General features: G+C 41.3%; 1 long non-coding RNA gene across 1 annotated transcript in view; it reads right to left on the bottom strand.

Annotated features, from left to right (window-relative positions):
- Window positions 1-553: 553 nt before the first annotated feature.
- LOC132507353 (uncharacterized) overlaps window positions 554-18262 on the bottom strand; it is a 51419-nt gene continuing 33710 nt past the window's right edge. Inside the window, exons 2-3 of the long non-coding RNA XR_009536151.1 lie at window positions 16015-16164; window positions 554-670 (exon numbers count right to left, since the gene is read on the bottom strand). This is a non-coding gene — a long non-coding RNA (uncharacterized LOC132507353). The remainder of the gene's footprint in view (window positions 671-16014; window positions 16165-18262) is intronic.

Raw genomic sequence — 18262 nt, 5'->3', positions numbered from 1 at the left:
AGACATTTATTTCTCACAGTTCTGGAGGCTGGAAGTCCAAGGTCAAGGTGTCGGCAGAGTGGTTCCTCCGAGTTCTCTGTCCTTGACTTGTCGATGGCCACCTTCTCCCTGTGTCTTCACGTGATCCTCCCATGACCTTCCCTCTGTGCTTGTCTGTACCCTAATCTCCTCTTAGACGGACACTAGTCTTTTGGATTTGGGCCCACCCTAATACCTCATTTCAACTTCTTTAAGGGTCCCATCTCCAAATACTCTCACCCATTCTGAGGTATGAGGGTCCGAGCTTCAGTACATGAATTTAGGGGACAGAATTCAGCCCATAATAATGTGGATAATACTACTTGTAGAGAGTATTATATTATGCTTATGTTATATATTGAGTATTACGTATACATAATAATACATATTATCTGTTAATCAAAGTTCTGTTTCTAAATGTTTATTTTTGTACACAAAAAAATTTTGCTTGGTTTCCCATAATCTAATAGGAATTCTTATGATTACAAGGTGAGACCAATATAGATGTTTACAAAAGGGTACTTACGTCTAACATTTTTTTAAGGTATGGAGATATTGTCATGTAATTTTCTTTGGAGTTATCAGGTATGCTTGGGAGAAAGGAGTCTTCTCAAAAGAAGCAACAACCAATGAGGGTCAGGAGAGAGAGATCCTGAGCCAGGAAAAAATAAATCATTTTAGGTGATGTGATCCAAAAGGGTATAGACAGACTGGCTAACCTGAATTTAGTTTCAGTTTTGCCATTTGTTAATTGTGTGACTTTCACGCTCAACAAATATGATTAGTGTGGTAACATGCTCCAGAGACAATACTGTGGTCATGATCTGGGGAAAACACAATTTTATGAATTGAAAATTCAACAATTGTGTTTTTCTCTAGCAAATCAAAGCACAAAGTAAATGACCAATAAACATGGGATGGATGGATGGATGGACGGACGGACGGATGGACGGATGGATGGGAAAGAAAAATAATACAGGAACGTATGAGGACATATTTTTGAGTCTCACTTGGTCTAAGCTCCAGCCAAATATTGACTTGGCTGGTAAAGCTGACAGGAAATCTCACTCCTACTCGTATGCTGGCTACTCCCTCAAGGTAGGTGTTGTGGCGTAGCTGCTATTAAATATTATAGTTCTGGGAATTCCTGGGCGCTGCAGTTGTTAAGACTCTGAGGTTTCATTGCAGAGGGTGTGGGCTCCATTCCTGGTCTGGGAACTAAGATCCCACAAGCTGAGTGGGGCACCCAAATATATAGATAGATAGATTATAGATTATTATAATCTAAATATAGATTATATTTCTGCTTTAAAGCCATGCTGCCTCTTGCTCCATCAAGCATGTAGCCGAGGCTGTTTGGTTTGGCGCTGCCAGCAGGACTGGTGGGATCTTCCCTGGCTCTCAAAATCCCCCCACAGTCAGCATCCCAGGCCACCTGCAGAGCGGAAGCTCCCCAGGTCATGTCCTGGGTACAGATGTCCACATCACTCCATCACCATCCCAATCTTCTCAGTTCACACCTTAGTCCCCAGGTTTCTAGATGAGAAAGACAGTTTTCTAGCGTCTTTCCAAGCATTCTACATCTGAGCTCGAAACCACCTTGTAACTACTTTGCATATTCTTCCTTTCCCTCCTTTCCCAAAGCTCCCTGAGATTCTGGGCCCCTGCTTGCTCAGTACTTGTCCCAATCCATTTCTTTAACCAGTTGATGAGGCAGTTCTTACCTTTAATGAATTGCAAGTTTTCGGCACCCTTTCAGGCTGGCATCAGGCATGATCTCGTGTGGTGGCTGTCCCCCAGTGACCCCACCTCCAGGCATCTGCACCCTCATACTGAGTAGGGGTGACGCATATCACCCACCCATAGGATATTGCAGAAATGACCGAGTGTGACTTCTCTCTCTTACAAAGCCAGCCACCGTGTCACGAGAACACTCAAGCAGACCTCTGGAGCAGCCCACCTGGCACAGAACTGAGTCCTCCCGACAAAAGCCCTGTAAGCATGCCTTCTTGAAGTCAAGCCCTCAGAAGACTGCAGTCCAGCCAATACCTTGATCGCAACCTCATGAGCCAGAACCACCCAGCTAAGCTGCTCCCTAATTCCTGCCCACATAAACTGGAAGATAACCAATGTTGTTTTAGGCCACTACGTCCTGTGTTCATCTGTTAGGTGGCCATAGATAGCTAATAAACCTCGTAAGCACCCAGAACCTTGAGAGTGGGTTTCTCTGTCCTTGAAGCTTATTTGCATCATCCTAACATCTTTCCCTCATGTCTAGAAGCAAACTCCTGCCTTTCCTGTTTAAAAGACATCTTCCCTCTCAGCACATCCACTAGGAACCAATGGGTAGAGAAGTGGTTTTTGTGGAGGGTGAAGGGATACAGGTGTCATCCTTCCCCAGATCCTCCCGATGATTTCTCATTTCAGTGTCCCCCGAGGAAAGGTCTTCTGGAATCCTACTTCTTAATCTCAAATTATCTTTACTATAGTATAGAGTCTATGTTCTATGTTCTATATACAGAATAAGAACAGACATACTTTTCCCAAATGAAGAAACCATCTGTACGTGTGTCCTGTACTATATATAGACATGAGACATCTTGTGAGTCACACGTGCTAATGAGGGGAATGGAGTCACCCGGATCCTTTCACTTGTATCTTCTTCTGATCCTGAATAAACTTCTAAATGGCTGGCTAGATTCAAGGGGGCTGGGTTTGGTCCAAGAACACAGAATTGGATGTATTGAGAAGAACAAGAACACCACTCTCGCTAACCAATCACGTGTCATCTCTGACAAGATCATTTCACTAAAGCTAGTCCTCAACTTTTTCCGCACCAAGATGCCATTGTGCATGCATCCACCCAGCTCTGCAGCACCCACTCGCCCCAGCAGCGGTTTCCACACTGATGGTCCCGGGTGGTGGGTGATAGCTCTGTCTGCTCCCCGTCTCACCCACCCTCCATGGTAGAACTAAATACATTCTAAGGGGGTTTGCAGTTCACAGTGACTTGGGTATCCTCCCTGACATCTGAGAATCCCTGCTCTAAAGTGATACAAACATATCATGGGCCCTAGAAGCAGAGGGAGGTCACTCCAGTTCTGGGAACACTGTTGTTCAAGAATTGTTTGTGTCCCGAGCCTTGCTGGCTGTCTACTGTACGGTGCTCTGTGCTTCTGGCAGCCACACAGCGTCATCACAGACCAGGTATCCTTTCAATGTAGACCTGTCCAAAAGGCATCATTTTGGTTTTATAGATCTGAAACTCTTTGTTCTTCTAAAACCCTCCTGTGAAAGACAACGCTTTGGTTTTGGTGGCTTGAAAGGCTGACTCCGGACTTCAGTTTCTTCCAGCTCTGTTACCCACCAGAACAGCACATCCTCCTCGTGGACCACAGCCCATCCATTCTGGGAGGCCCACAGGAGGGCCAGCTCGTTCCAGACTTCTAGTCCTTGCTTAATAAAATTTAAATGAACTCATTTATTCAAAGGCAAAAGTGAGAGGAATGTCTGCTGAATAGAAAATGAAGCCCAGACTGTCCCTCAGTGACATTTCTTCATGAGAGGTTTCAACTACATACGGGTGAGAAAAGTTTATAGTTGAACTGAAAAAAAAAAAAGTATGTGTGTGTAATTGTGACTAGTTTCTCCTAGCCTGGAATACAAAATATGTAAAATATAAAAATAAACATAGATCTATAGATTCATCTAATACATACTTACCACTGTACCTACCTGGTGTATCAACAGTGAACAAGACAAACGCTGTCTTTTTCTCATGACGCTTACAGACAGTAACAGACAGGCAGTGTTAAACTACGAATTGTGTTGAATGTTAGGAAAATAAATAAATAAATGGTGTCTGTGAGCTGCCTGAGGGCAGTTCTTTGCTTCCTTGTTCACAACTCCTTCCCCAATACCTAGAATCCTGCCTGGCACGTAGGAGGAAGCTAACATGTATAGAATGATTTGATGAATTTATAGACTTATCATGAGATATTATAACAAAGAGACAAAGTGTGGGAAGTCAGGGAAAGGCAGGACATATAAACACCGAGAGGAAAGATACGCAGGAATCATTCACATGAAGTGGGTGGGATGCAGAAAAGCATTCCAGGAAAAAAGTAAAATGGGCTTTTAAAAAGAGTGGGAATTATTAAAGGAATTCAAGATGGGGTCACTATTAAGAAATTCATTAATATAATAAAACCTAGTAATAGATCTATGAGAAAAATCATATGACTGCCTGCATCGATGCTGCAAAACCTTTTATAAAATGCAACATTCATTCCTGGTAAAAACAAATTAAAATAGGAATTAATTGACACCTTCTTAATCATAGATAGATACTTAAAACTATATATACCTTAGTCCTAAAGCCCTAAAGCCAGCATCCTGCTAATGGGAAAGCACCAGTGCACGAACAGCACTTCTGCTAGGATTAGGAACAAGGCAAGTGTGTCCATTATCACCACCACCTGCCACACCGTACTGGAGGTATTAAGCAATGCAATTACGCAAGAGAAAGCCATGACAGACTGGACAGGTAAGAACTGAAAAGAAACAAAACCATTTCTATTTGCAGAGGATCTGATCACATAACTGTAAAACTCAAGATAATCAATGCTAAAACTAAAACAAAAGAATTCAGTAAAGTAACAAGTTATAACACTAACATGCAGAAATCATTAGCTTTCCTAAAAAGTTAGCTGATAAAATGAAAGGAAAAATCTCATCTACAATAGCAACAATGAAGGTAAAATATCCTAGGAATGAATTAATGCAATAAATGTACAAAATCTATATGGGAAAGACTTTTTAAACTTTTTAAAAACACAAAAGTTGACTTGAACAAATAAAAAGACATTACTTGTTCTTCAGTAAGATGATTCCACTTCATAAACTTCTTCCCAAGTCTCTTAATTTTTTTCCCCCTTTGGTCACACTGTGTGGCTTGCTGTATCTTACTTTCCCCACCAGGTATTGAACCCGGGCCCAGGCAGTGAAAAGGCTGAGTCCTCACCACTGGACCACCAGGGAATTCCCTCAAGTCTCTCTATTGATAAAGAGAAAATATTTTTGTAAAGCAATTTTTTGGTAAGGCAATACCAATAAAAATACTAACAAGGTACGATATGGATGGACTCGGAGGGTATTATGCTTAGTGAAATAAGGCAGATGGAGAAAGACAAATACTGTATGATATCACTTATACGTGGAATCTAAAAAAGAAAAACTAGGGAATGTAACAAAAAAGAAACAGACTCACAGATACAGAGAACAAACCAGTGGTTACCAGCGGGGAGAGGAAGAAGGGAGGGGCAAGATGGGGTAGGGGCTTTAGAGGTACAAACTACTATGTATAAAATAAATAAGTGACAAGGATATATTGTACAGCACCGGGAATATAAGCAATGTTTTATAATAACCATAAATGGAGTATAACCTTTAAATTTGTGAATCACTATGTTGTACACCTGAAACTGATATAATATAGTAAATCAACTATGCCTCAATGAAAAAAAAATACTAACAAGTATTTTTTTTTTTTTGGCGGTACATGGGCCTCTCACTGTTGTGGCCTCTCCCGCTGCGGAGCACAGGCTCCGGATGCGCAGGCTCAGCAGCCATGGCTCACGGGCCCAGCCACTCCGCGGCATGTGGGATCTTCCCGGACCAGGGCACGAACCCATGTCCCCTGCATCAGCAGGTGGACTCTCAACCACTGCACCACCAGGGAAGTCCCCGTGCTAAGATTTGATAGTCATTTGGAAAAAGATAAAATTATGTTCATATCTTATACCATACACAAGAATAAATTCCTGATCTTGCAGGACGGCGGGGAAGATGGTGGAAGAGTAAGATGCGGAGATCACCTTCCTCCCCACAGATACATCAGATATACATCTACACGTGGAACAACTCCTACAGAACACCTACTGAACGCTGGCAGAAGACCTCAGACCTCCCAAAAGGCAAGAAACTCCCCACGTACCTGGGTAGGGCAAAAGAAAAAAGAATAAACAGAGACAAAAGGATAGGGACGGGACCTGCACCAGTGGGAGGGAGCCATGAAGGAGGAAAGGTTTCCACACACTAGAAGCCCCTTCACGGGCGGAGACTGCGGGTGGTGGAGGGGGACAGCTTCGGAGACGCGGAAGAGAGCGCAGCAACAGGGGTGCAGGGGGCAAAGCGGAGAGATTCCCGCACAGAGGATCAGGGCCGACCGGCACTCACCAGCCCGAGAGGCTTCTCTGCTCACCCGCCAGGGCGGGCGGGGCTGGGAGTTGAGGCTCGGGCTTAGGTCGGAGCGCAGGGAGAGGACTGGGGTTGGCGGCGTGAACACAGCCTGCAGGGGGTTAGTGCGCCACGGCTGGCCAGGAGGGAGTCCGGGGAAAAGTCTGGACCTGCCAAAGAGGCAAGAGACTTTTTCTTCCCTCTTTGTTTCCTGGGGCGCGAGGAGAGGGGATTAAGAGCGCGGCTTAAAGGAGCTCCAGAGACGGGCGCAGCCGCGGCTAACAGCGCGGACCCCAGAGACGGGCATGAGACTCTAAGGCTGCTGCTGCCGCCACCAAGAAGCCTGTGTGCGAGCACAGGTCACTATCCACACCCCACTTCCGGGGAGCCTGTGCAGCCTGCCACTGCCAGGGTCCCGGGATCCAGGGACAACTTCCCCGGGAGAACGCACGGCGTGCCCCAGTCTGGTGCAACATCACGTTGGCCTCTGCCGCCGCAGGCCCGCCCCGCATGGTGCCCCTCCCTCCCCCCCGGCCTGAGTGAGCCAGAGCCCCCGAATCAGCGGCTCCTTTAACCCCGTCATGTCTGAGCGAAGAACAGACGCCCTCAGGCGACCTACACACAGAGGTGGGGCCAAATCCAAAGCTGAACCCCGGGAGCTGTGCGAACAAAGAAGAGAAAGGGAAATCTCTCCCAGCAGCCTCAGGAGCAGCAGATTAAAGCTCCACAATCAACTTGATGTACCTGCATCTGTGGAATACCTGAATAGACAACGAATCATCCCAAATTGAGGAGGTGGACTTTGAGAGCAAGATTTATGATTTTTTCCTATTTTTTGTGAGTGTGTATGTGTATGCTTCTGTGTGAGATTTTGTCTGTATAGCTTTGCTTTCACCATTTGTTCTAGGGTTCTATCCGTCCGTTATTATTATTATTTTTACTTTTTAAAAAATTTTTTTCTTAATAATTATTTTTTATTTTAATAACTTGATATTATTTTATCTTACTTTATCTTATTTTCTTTTATCCCCTTTCTTTCTTTCTACTTTTTCTCCCTTTTATTCTGAGCTGTGTGAATGAAAGGCTCTTGGTGCTGCAGCCAGGAGTCAGTGCTGTGCCTCTGAGGTGGGAGAGCCAACTTCAGGACACTGGTCAACAAGAGACCTCCCAGCTCCACATAATATCAAACGGTGAAAATCTCCCAGGGATCTCCATCTCAACACAAACACCCAGCTTCACTCAACGACCAGCAAGCTACAGTGCTGGACACCCTATGCCAAACAACTAGCAAGACAGGAACACAGCCCCACCCATTAGCAGAGAGGCTGCCTAAAATCATAATAAGTCCACAGACACCCCAAAACACACCACCAGACGTGGACCTGCCCACAAGAAAGGCAAGATCCAGCCTCATCCACCAGAACACAGGCACTAGTCCCCTCCACCAGGAAGCCAACGCAACCCACTGAACCAACCTTAGCCACTGGGGACAGACACCAGAAACAACGGGAACTACGAACCTGCAGCCTGCAAAAAGGAGACCCCGAACACAGTAAGATAAGCAAAATGAGAAGAAAGAAAAACACACAGCAGATGAAGGAGCAAGATAAAAACCCACCAGACCTAACAAATGAAGAGCAAATAGGCAGTCTATCTGAAAAAGAATTCAGAATAATGATAGTAAGGATGATCCAAAATCTTGGAAATAGAATAGAGAAAATGCAAGAAACATTTAACAAGGACCTAGAAGAACTAAAGATGAAACAAATAACGATGAACAATACAATAAATGAAATTAAAAATACTCTAGATGGAATCAATAGCAGAATAACTGAAGCAGAAGAATGGATAAGTGACCTGGAAGATAAAATAGTGGAAATAACTACTGCAGAGCAGAATAAAGAAAAAAGAATGAAAAGAACTGAGGACAGTCTCAGAGACGTCTGGGACAACATTAAATGCACCAACAATCGACTCATAGGGGTTCCAGAAGAAGAAGAGAAAAAGAAAGGGGCTGAGAAAATATTTGAAGAGATTATAGTTGAAAACTTCCCTAATATGGGAAAGGAAATAGTTAATCAAGTCCAGGAAGCACAGAGAGTCCCATACAGGGTAAATCAAAGGAGAAACACGCCAAGACACATATTAATCAAAATGTCAAAAATTAAATACAAAGAAAACATATTAAAAGCAGCAAGGGAAAAACAACAAATAACACACAAGGGAATCCCCATAAGGTTAACAGCTGATCTTTCAGCAGAAACTCTGCAAGCCAGAAGGGAGTGGCAGGACATATATAAAGTGATGAAGGAGAAAAACCTACAACCAAGATTACTCTACCCAGCAAGGATCTCATTCAGATTTGATGGAGAAATTAAAACCTTTACAGACAAGCAAAAGCTGAGAGAGTTCAGCACCGCCAAACCAGCTTTACAACAAATGCTAAAGGACCTTCTCTAGGCAAGAAACACAAGAGAAGGAAAAGACCTACAATAACAAACCCAAAACAATTAAGAAAATGGCAAGAAACACAAGAGAAGGAAAAGACCTACAATAACAAATAACAAACCCAAAACAATTAAGAAACAATTAAACAATTAAACAGTTAAACAATTAACAATTACAATAACAAACCCAAAACAATTAAGAAAATGGGAATAGGAACATACATATTGATAATTACCATAAATGTAAATGGATTATATGCTCCCACCAAAAGACACAGACTGGCTGAATGGATACAAAAACAAGACCCATATATATGCTGTCTACAAGAGACCCACTTCAGACCTAGAGACACATACAGACTGAAAGTGAGGGGATGGAAAAAGATATTCCATGCAAATGGAAATCAAAAGAAAGCTGGAGTAGCAATTCTCATATCAGACAAAATAAACTTTAAAATAAAGACTATTAGAAGAGAAAAAGAATGACACTACATAATGATCAAGGGGTCAATCCAAGAAGAAGATATAACAATTGTAAATATTTATGCACCCAACATAGGAGCACCTAATACATAAGGCAAATACTAACAGCCATAAAAGGGGAAATCAACAGTAACACATTCATAGTAGGGGACTTTAACACCCCACTTTCACCAATGGACAGATCATCCAAAATGAAAATAAATAAGGAAACACAAGCTTTAAATGATACATTAAACAAGATGGACTTAATTGATATTTATAGGACATTCCATCCAAAAACAACAGAATACACATTTTTCTCAAGTGCTCATGGAACATTCTCCAGGATAGGTCATATCTTGGGTCACAAATCAAGCCTTGGTAAATTTAAGAAAATTGAAATTGTATCAAGTATCTTTTCCAACCACAATGCTATGAGACTAGATATCAATTACAGGAAAAGATCTGTAAAAAATACAAACACATGTAGGCTAAACAATACACTACTTAATAACGAAGTGATCACTGAAGAAATCAAAGAGGAAATCAAAAAAATACCTAGAAATAAATGACAATGGAGACACGACAACCCAAAACCTATGTGATGCAGCAAAAGCAGTTCTAAGAGGGAAGTTTATAGCAATACAGTCCTACCTTAAGAAACAGGAAACATCTCGAATAAACAACCTAACCTTGCACCTAAAGCAATTAGAGAAAGAAGAAAAAAAAACCCAAAGTTAGCAGAAGGAAAGAAATCATAAAGATCAGATCAGAAATAAGTGAAAAAGAAATGAAGGAAATGATAGCAAAGATCAATAAAACTAAAAGCTGGTTATTTGAGAAGATAAACAAAATTGATAAACCATTAGCCAGACTCATCAAGAAAAAAAGGGAGAAGACTCAAATCAATAGAATTAGAAATGAAAAAGGAGAAGTAACAACTGACACTGCAGAAATACAAAAGATCATGAGAGATTACTACAAGCAACTCTATGCCAATAAATTGGACATCCTGGAAGAAATGGACAAATTCTTAGAAATGCACAACCTGCCAAGGCTGAATCAGGAAGAAATAGAAAATATGAACAGACCAATCACAAGCACTGAAATTGAAACTGTGATTAAAAATCTTCCAACAAACAAAAGCTCAGGACCAGATGGCTTCACAGGCGAATTCTATCAAACATTTAGAGAAGAGCTAACACCTATCCTTCTCAAACTCTTGAAAATATAGCAGAGGGAGGTACTCATTCTACAAGGCCACCATCACCCTGATACCAAAACCAGACAAGGGTGTCACAAAGAAAGAAAACTACAGGCCAATATCACTGATGAATATAGATGCAAAAATCCTCAACAAAATACTAGCAAACAGAATCCAACGGCACATTAAGAGGATCATACACCATGATCAGGTGGGGTTTATTCCAGGAATGCAAGGATTCTTCAATATACGCAAATCAATCAATGTGATACACCATATTAACAAACTGAAGGAGAAAAACCATATGGTCATCTCAATAAATGCAGAGAAAGTTTTCAGTAAAATTCAACACCCTTTTATGATAAAAACACTCCAGAAAGTAGGCAGAGAGGGAACTTTCCTCAACATAATAAAGGCCATATATGACAAACCCACAGCCAACATCGTCCTCAATGGTGAAAAACTGAAAGCATTTCCACTAAGATCAGGAACAAGACAAGGTTGCCCATTCTCACCACTCTTACACAACATAGTTTTGGAAGTTTTAGCCACAGCAGTCAGAGAAGAAAAGGAAATAAAAGGAATCCAAATCAGAAAAGAAGAAGTAAAGCTGTCACTGTTTGCAGATGACATGATAGTATACATAGAGAATCCTAAAGATGCTACCAGAAAACTACTAGAGCGAATCAATGAATTTGGTAAAGTAGAAGGATACAAAATTAATGCACAGAAATCTCTTGCATTCCTATACACTAATGATGAAATATCTGAAAGTGAAATCAAGAAAACACTCCCATTTACCATTGCAACAAAAAGAATAAAATATATAGGAATAAGCCTACCTAAGGAGACAAAAGACCTGTATGCAGAAAATTATAAGACACTGATGAAAGAAATTAAAGATGATACAAATAGATGGAGAGATATACCATGTTCCTGGATAGGAAGAATCAACATTGTGAAAATGACTCTACTACCCAGAGCAATCTACAGATTCAGTGCAATCCCTATCAAACCACCACTGGCATTTTTCACAGAACAGGAACAAAAAAATTCACAATTTGTATGGAAACACAAAAGACCCCGAATAGCCAAAGCAATCTTGAGAACGAAAAATGGAGCTGGAGGAATCAGGCTCCCTGACTTCAGACCATACTACAAAGCTACAGTAATCAAGACAGTATGGTACTGGCACAAAACCAGAAATATACATCAATGGAACAGGATAGAAAGCCCAGAGATAAACCCACGCACATATGGTCACCTTATCTTTGATAAAGGAGGCAGGAATGTACAGTGGAGAAAGGACAGCCTCTTCAATAAGTGGTGCTGGGAAACTGGACAGGTACATGTAAAAGTATAAGATTAGAACACTCCCTAGCACCATACACAAAAATAAGCTCAAAATGGATTAAAGACCTAAATGTAAGGCCAGAAACTATCAAACTCTTAGAGGAAAACATAGGCAGAACACTCTATGACATAAACCACAGCAAGATCCTTTCTGACCCACCTCCTAGAGAAATGGAAATAAAAACAAAAATAAGCAAATGGGACCTAATGAAACTTCAAAGGTTTTGCACAGCCAAGGAATCCATAAACTAGACCAAAAGACAACCCTCAGAATGGGAGAAAATATTTGCCAATGAAGCAACTGACAAAGGATTCATCTCCAAAATTTACAAGCAGCTCATGCAGCTCAATAACAAAAAAACAAACAACCCAATCCAAAAATGGGCAGAAGACCTAAATAGACATTTCTCCAAAGAAGATATACAGAGTGCCAACAAACACATGAAAGAATTCTCAACATCATTAATCATTAGAGAAAAGCAAATCAAAACGACAATGAGATATCATCTCACACCAGTCAGAATGGCCATCATCAAAAAATCTAGAAACAATAAATGCTGGAGAGGGTGTGGAGAAAAGGGAACACTCTTGCACTACTGGTGGGAATGTGAATTGGTACAGCCACTATGGAGAGCAGTATGGAGGTTCCTTAAAAAACTACAAATAGAACTACCATATGACCCAGCAGTCCCACTACTGGGCATATACCCTGAGAAAACCATAATTCAAAAAGAGTCATGTACCAAAATGTTCATTGCAGCTCTATTTACAATAGCCAGAAGATGGAAACAACCAAAGTGTCCATCAACAGATGAATGGATAAAGAAGATGTGGCACATAAATACAATGGAATATTACTCAGCCATAAAAAGCAATGAAATTGAGTTATTTGTAGTGAGGTGGATGGACCTAGAGTCTGTCATACAGAGTGAAGTAAGTCAGAAAGAGAAAGAGAAAGACAAATACCGTATGCTAACACATATATATGGAATCTAAGAAAAAAAAAAACATGTCATGAAGAACCTAGGGGTAAGACAGGAATAAAGACACAGACCTACTAGAGAATGGACTTGAGGATATGGGGAGGGGGGAGGGTAAGCTGGGACAAAGTGAGAGAGTGACATGGACATATATACACTACCAAACGTAAAATAGATAGCTAGTGGGAAGCAGCCACATAGCACAGGGAGATCAACTCGGTGCTTTGTGACCACCTAGAGGTGTGGGATAGGGACGGTGGGAGGGAGGGAGATGCAAAAGGGAAGAGATATGGGAACATATGTATATGTATAACTGATTCACTTTGTTATAAAGCAGAAACTAACACACCATTGTAAAGCAATTATACTCCAATAAAGTTGTAAAAAAAAAGAATAAATTCCTACTGAATCATAGATTTAGGAAACCATACAAATACTAGAAGAAAACATGGTCCTTTTTAATCTGGATATATATATATATAGATATATATATAGATAGATAGATATATATATACACATATATGGAGAGTATTAACCCAAGTAACTTTTGAACACAATATTTGGAATATATGTTCTTAAGCTAATGTAAAAAGGCTTTCTAACTATGATTCAAAACCCAGATGCAATAACAAAACAAGAATGACAAATGTAACTATATAAAATAAATAAATAAAAATCTTAACGTGGAAATGAAACCCCCAAAGCATAAACAAAGTTAAAATACAACTAGCAAACTGGGAGAAAATATTTGTAATATATATCACAGCTAAAGAGCGAATCTTCCTCATATGCAAAACATTGTTTAAAAATGGAAAGAACAAAAGATGAAAAACCTGAAAAAAATAGACAAACAACATGAGTTCAGCAATTCACACAAAGATGTAAATATAGTCCTTAAATATACAAAAAGATGTTTAACCTCACCAATCATAAGAGAAATGCAAACTGAAAACTATACTGAGAGACACATAAAAGGGTGGAAAAAGGTATATCATGTAAACACTCATCAAACCACTAAGCAAAAGAAAGCCAGAGCAACTAAATTAACATCAAAGTCGACTTCAGAACAAGGAAAATTACCATGGATAAAAAGGAACAGTACATAATGATAAAAGTATTGTCTCACCAAGAAGATACATTAATGCACCTAATTAAAGCATTCCAAAATACTAATAGAAAGAAAAAGAGGAAAAAACTAATAAAACTGAAAGGAAAACATGGACAGTTCCACAATTGTACTTGATATTATACAATATATTGATCATACACTTGATATCAATTATAATTGATATTTCAATTCTTTTCTCTCAGTAATTGATAGAACAAGTAGACAGAAAATCAGCAAAGATGTAGAAAAAAATGAATGATACCCATCAACCAACTGGATCTAATTGACACTTATGGAATATTCCACTCAACACCAGCAGAATACATTCTTTTCAAGTGAACATAAAATATTCAACAAGATAGGCCATATTCTGGGCCATAAAATAAACTCTACCAAATTTAAAAGAATTGAAATCACAATTCAGTGTGTTCGTTCTCTGACCATAATGAATTAAATTAGAAGTCAATAATAGAAAGATCTAGAAAATACCCCAATTATTTGAAAATTAAACAGCTCACTTCTTAGTAATCCATGAGTGCAAGTCTCATGAAAAATTAGAAAATATTTTGAACTAAACAAAAATGAAAACACCATATCAAATTTGTAGGATGCATAAAAAGCAACACTTTGAGAGAAATTTATAGCTTTTTTGTTTTGTTTTGTTTCTGTTTTTGGCCACACAGCTTGCAGAACCTTAGTTTTCTGACCAGGGATCGAAATCAGTCCCCTGCAGTGGAAGCACCAAGTCCTAACCACTGGACCGCCAGGGAGTTCCCTATAGCATTTTTATAGAGAAATTTAAACACCTATGGTAGAAAACTAACATATCTAAGCTTCCACCTTAAGAAACTAGAAAATGAAGAGCCTGATTATGACTCAGAGACCTTGTTCAGCTTTTCCTCTTCTAGGATCCTTCATATAATAGGGGTAATGCCACCCTCTCCTGGCATAGGTAGGATTGAGCTCACAATTTGGTTTTTCAAAACTAAACCATTTATTACTGAGGGCTCATACATGAATGGTAAAGCATTATGAAAAAACAAGCAAATTATTAGTACAGGATCAGGATGCAGTTACCCCTTGTGGGGGGGGTAAGGGGAGACCCTTAACAGGAGCATGTAAGGAACTTCTGAGATGCTTGTGATCTTAATCTGAATCCTTAGATACAGATGCTCAGTTTATTATGCTGTTTGAACTACTCATTTACCTTTATAGATCCTTGTATACATATGACATTTTCTCATTTAAAATTTGAAAAACATGAAATGTATTAAACAGACTCTCTCTGCCCCCCTGTTTACTCATCTCAGAAACAAATTTTCATGTGACCACAAAACCTACCCCCAAGAACTAGCTGAACTTCACAGTTCTTACTTGTAAGATAATATTTCTAATCAGACTATTTTTTTCCTATTATTTAAACAAAATAAGGAGGAAATGATTCTTCCACATATACGTGGTCTACCGTCTGGCTTTGGGGTCCCAAGTAGTTTACACGTCCGGCCTGTACCTTGTAGTGCGGGAGCCAGAAGGAAAGAACAAATGCAGAAAACAGCTCTCTCTCTTCTTAATGGGTTACGCCCAGACTCCAGGTCTGTAGAAAATTTGCGTCGGGTGAGATTCGCTCTTTACCTGAACCATGGGGACATAACCTTGGTGCACCTGGCTCTCAGTGACCTTAATACCGTCTCCCCTTGCTCAGCCCCAGCCTGGGAGGGAGGCCAGACTACACTAGGTATCACCCAGACTGCAAAGGTAGTGGGGTCAGAGATAGGACTGCTGTGCTGGAGTTTCAAGTTCTCAAACAGCCAGGGCTGAATTGGAGGAAATATCTCTGTCTGCTTGTCTATGGGACAAGCGTGCTGTTAGCAGCACGACCTTGCCTACCAACTTCACCCGGTACGTTTATTCCTCGTGACCACAATCCTGTTTCCGTGCCTTCCTTGTGGCCATCCTACACCTGCATGCTTGTTCCCTTTGTGGGGAGTGTCTGTAGGGACAAGGTGAGCCAGGGAGTGTCAAAGAAAGGAGAGAAACCTTAGAGCAAGAACTTGCCATACATGGTGCTGGGGCTCGTGCTCACCAACAACCTCCTGGACCAGTCACGGAAAACTTCCAGAAATAGAATTTGTCAAGTTCCCATCCCATTCTCTCTATTATCTCATTCCATAAAACATCTTTAAAAATTCCAGATATAGGGATTACCTGGTGGTGCAGTGGTTGAGAGTCCGCCTGCCGATGCAGGGGACTCAGGTTCGTGCCCCGGTCTGGGAAGATCCCACATGCCGCGGAGTGGCTGGGCCCGTGAGCCTGCGTGTCCGGAGCCTGTGCTCCACAACGGGAGAGGCCCGCGTACTGCAGAAAAATAAAATAAAATAAAATAAATAAATATATATATATATATATATATATATAAATTGAAAAGACAATCTTTAATCTTTAGAAGAAAAGAAGGTTTATGAGCTCACAAGTGTGGACATATTTCTTAAGATACAGAAAGCATAAATCAGAACGGACAGAACTGAGAGTTTTGACAGCATCAAATTTTAAATTTTTGCATTTAAAAAAAGTAACACCACAAACAATGTAAAAAGCCAAATCACAGACAGCAAGAAAATATTTGCAAAGTTTATTAAAAAAAAATAGCGTCCAGAATATATTAAGAACTTGCTCGTATTGATAAGAAGAAGATCAACAACAAGTTAGAAAAACTGGCAAAGGAATGAATTATTGAGGAGTAAAAACCACAGTGGCCTATAACAATGAACATGTTATTGGCCTCACCCATGATCAGGGAAAGGAGTTAAATGAGATCACTTTGGCACTCAGCAGGTTGGCAAGCTTTAAAATTCAAACAGCAAGAGATGAGGGTGTGAAGAAGTGAGGATGCTTACAAACTTCTATCTGCTCAGCCATCAGGGTGTGATGGGCTCCGGCCGGGTGGCAGGCACCCTTTGGGGCTCTGGGGGTCCAGGGTGATAACACAGATGGCCTTTGATGACACAAGGTACCCTCAAGGGGAGAAGAGTTGAGGGAGAGCATGACGTCAGCCACAGACTTGGGTATCCAGGGTACCATTCAGACCTCTAAGTTCAAGTGCTAAATAGGTTGCATCTGCAGGTCTGAATCTCAAAGAAGCCAGGAGTGGATATACATCTGGGAATCATATTAGTCAAGTTCTTACAGCCAAGCAACAGAAAGAAAATCTAGCTAATTTAAGCAGAAAGGAATTCTTTTCAAGGATTTGGGGTATCACCAGGAGCTCAAGAGGGCTCAGGAAGGAGCCACACACCCTGAAACAGCAGAGATGGCCAGGAGGACACCACCACCCCCACAAGCTCCCCAGGGCCTGGAGGCGGCCTTTCTCCCCTGCCCTCCCGAGCCCGGCGGTGCTGCTGGGGTCACGGGTCCTGCCGCTGCTGGAACTGCATGAGACAAAGACCAGTCCTCTGACTAGAAGGTTTAGGACTAAGCCTTAGGAAACCCCAATATATAGCTGCTACAGGGAGGATTGATGTGTAGAGGAAAATAAGGAGAGACCCCCGGGGGAGGGTGCGTCCCTGGCAGGAGCTGCTGCTGTGAAGACAAGAGGACTGCCCCGTGGGGGGCAGAAGTCCCTCAAGTCTCATGCTTTAGCTTAAAAGTCTCGTCACAGTCCCCCGAATACTCAACTGTAGCTACAGTACTTTCCCCTTCCCCCTCATCGGGCCCCCTGAGCACCATGCCACCTCTGCAAAGGACCAGGTGACATTCTGTGGGAGGTCAAGGCGACCCGTTTCTCTAGTACATATAGAATGGATAAACAACAAGGTCCTACTGTACAGCACAGGGAACTATATTCAATATCCTGTGACAAACCATCATGGAAAAGAATATGAAAAAGAATATATATATATATATATAATATATAACTGACTCATTTTGCCATACAGCAGAAGTTAACACAACATTGTAAATCAATTATACTTCAATTTGAAAGAAAAAAAAGACCAGTTTCTCTGCAAGGCTGTGCACAGAGCTGAAGAGATGACGTAGGCCGGCTTTTGGCAAATTGCCACGGACAAAAAGCACTTTCTAGATAGTAGTTGAATCCCAGGTGCCAGGAGCTGCATTCAGTTGCCCCAGTAAAGATGCCACAATTAATACAATGGCCACTGCAACTGGAACCACAGCCTGGTTATCATGAATCCACAGTGATTCCTCTGAGGCCCAGTCACTTTCACAGGTTAAACAGGCGAAGTTGTTTAGGGGATGTGGGGGCATGTGATCAGGATCCCCTCTCATCTTTCAAGTCCTTCTTCCCTTCAGGGTGGGAAGGGGCTTTGGGTTTACCCAGCCATAGTGGAGCAGTTTGCTGGGGGTGTCTTTTCAGTCACACATTTAGGAACAGGGCAGGACCACGGTGTGTCTGCAGACCCGCTGGGCCCCCTGTGAGAACTCAGGTCACAACGGT

Source organism: Lagenorhynchus albirostris, chromosome 16 (genome assembly GCF_949774975.1).
Source record: "Lagenorhynchus albirostris chromosome 16, mLagAlb1.1, whole genome shotgun sequence".
In the NCBI taxonomy this organism is placed as follows: Eukaryota; Metazoa; Chordata; class Mammalia; order Artiodactyla; family Delphinidae; genus Lagenorhynchus; species Lagenorhynchus albirostris.
Note: the sequence above shows the minus strand (reverse complement) of the source record. Positions and strands in the feature narration are given on the sequence as shown.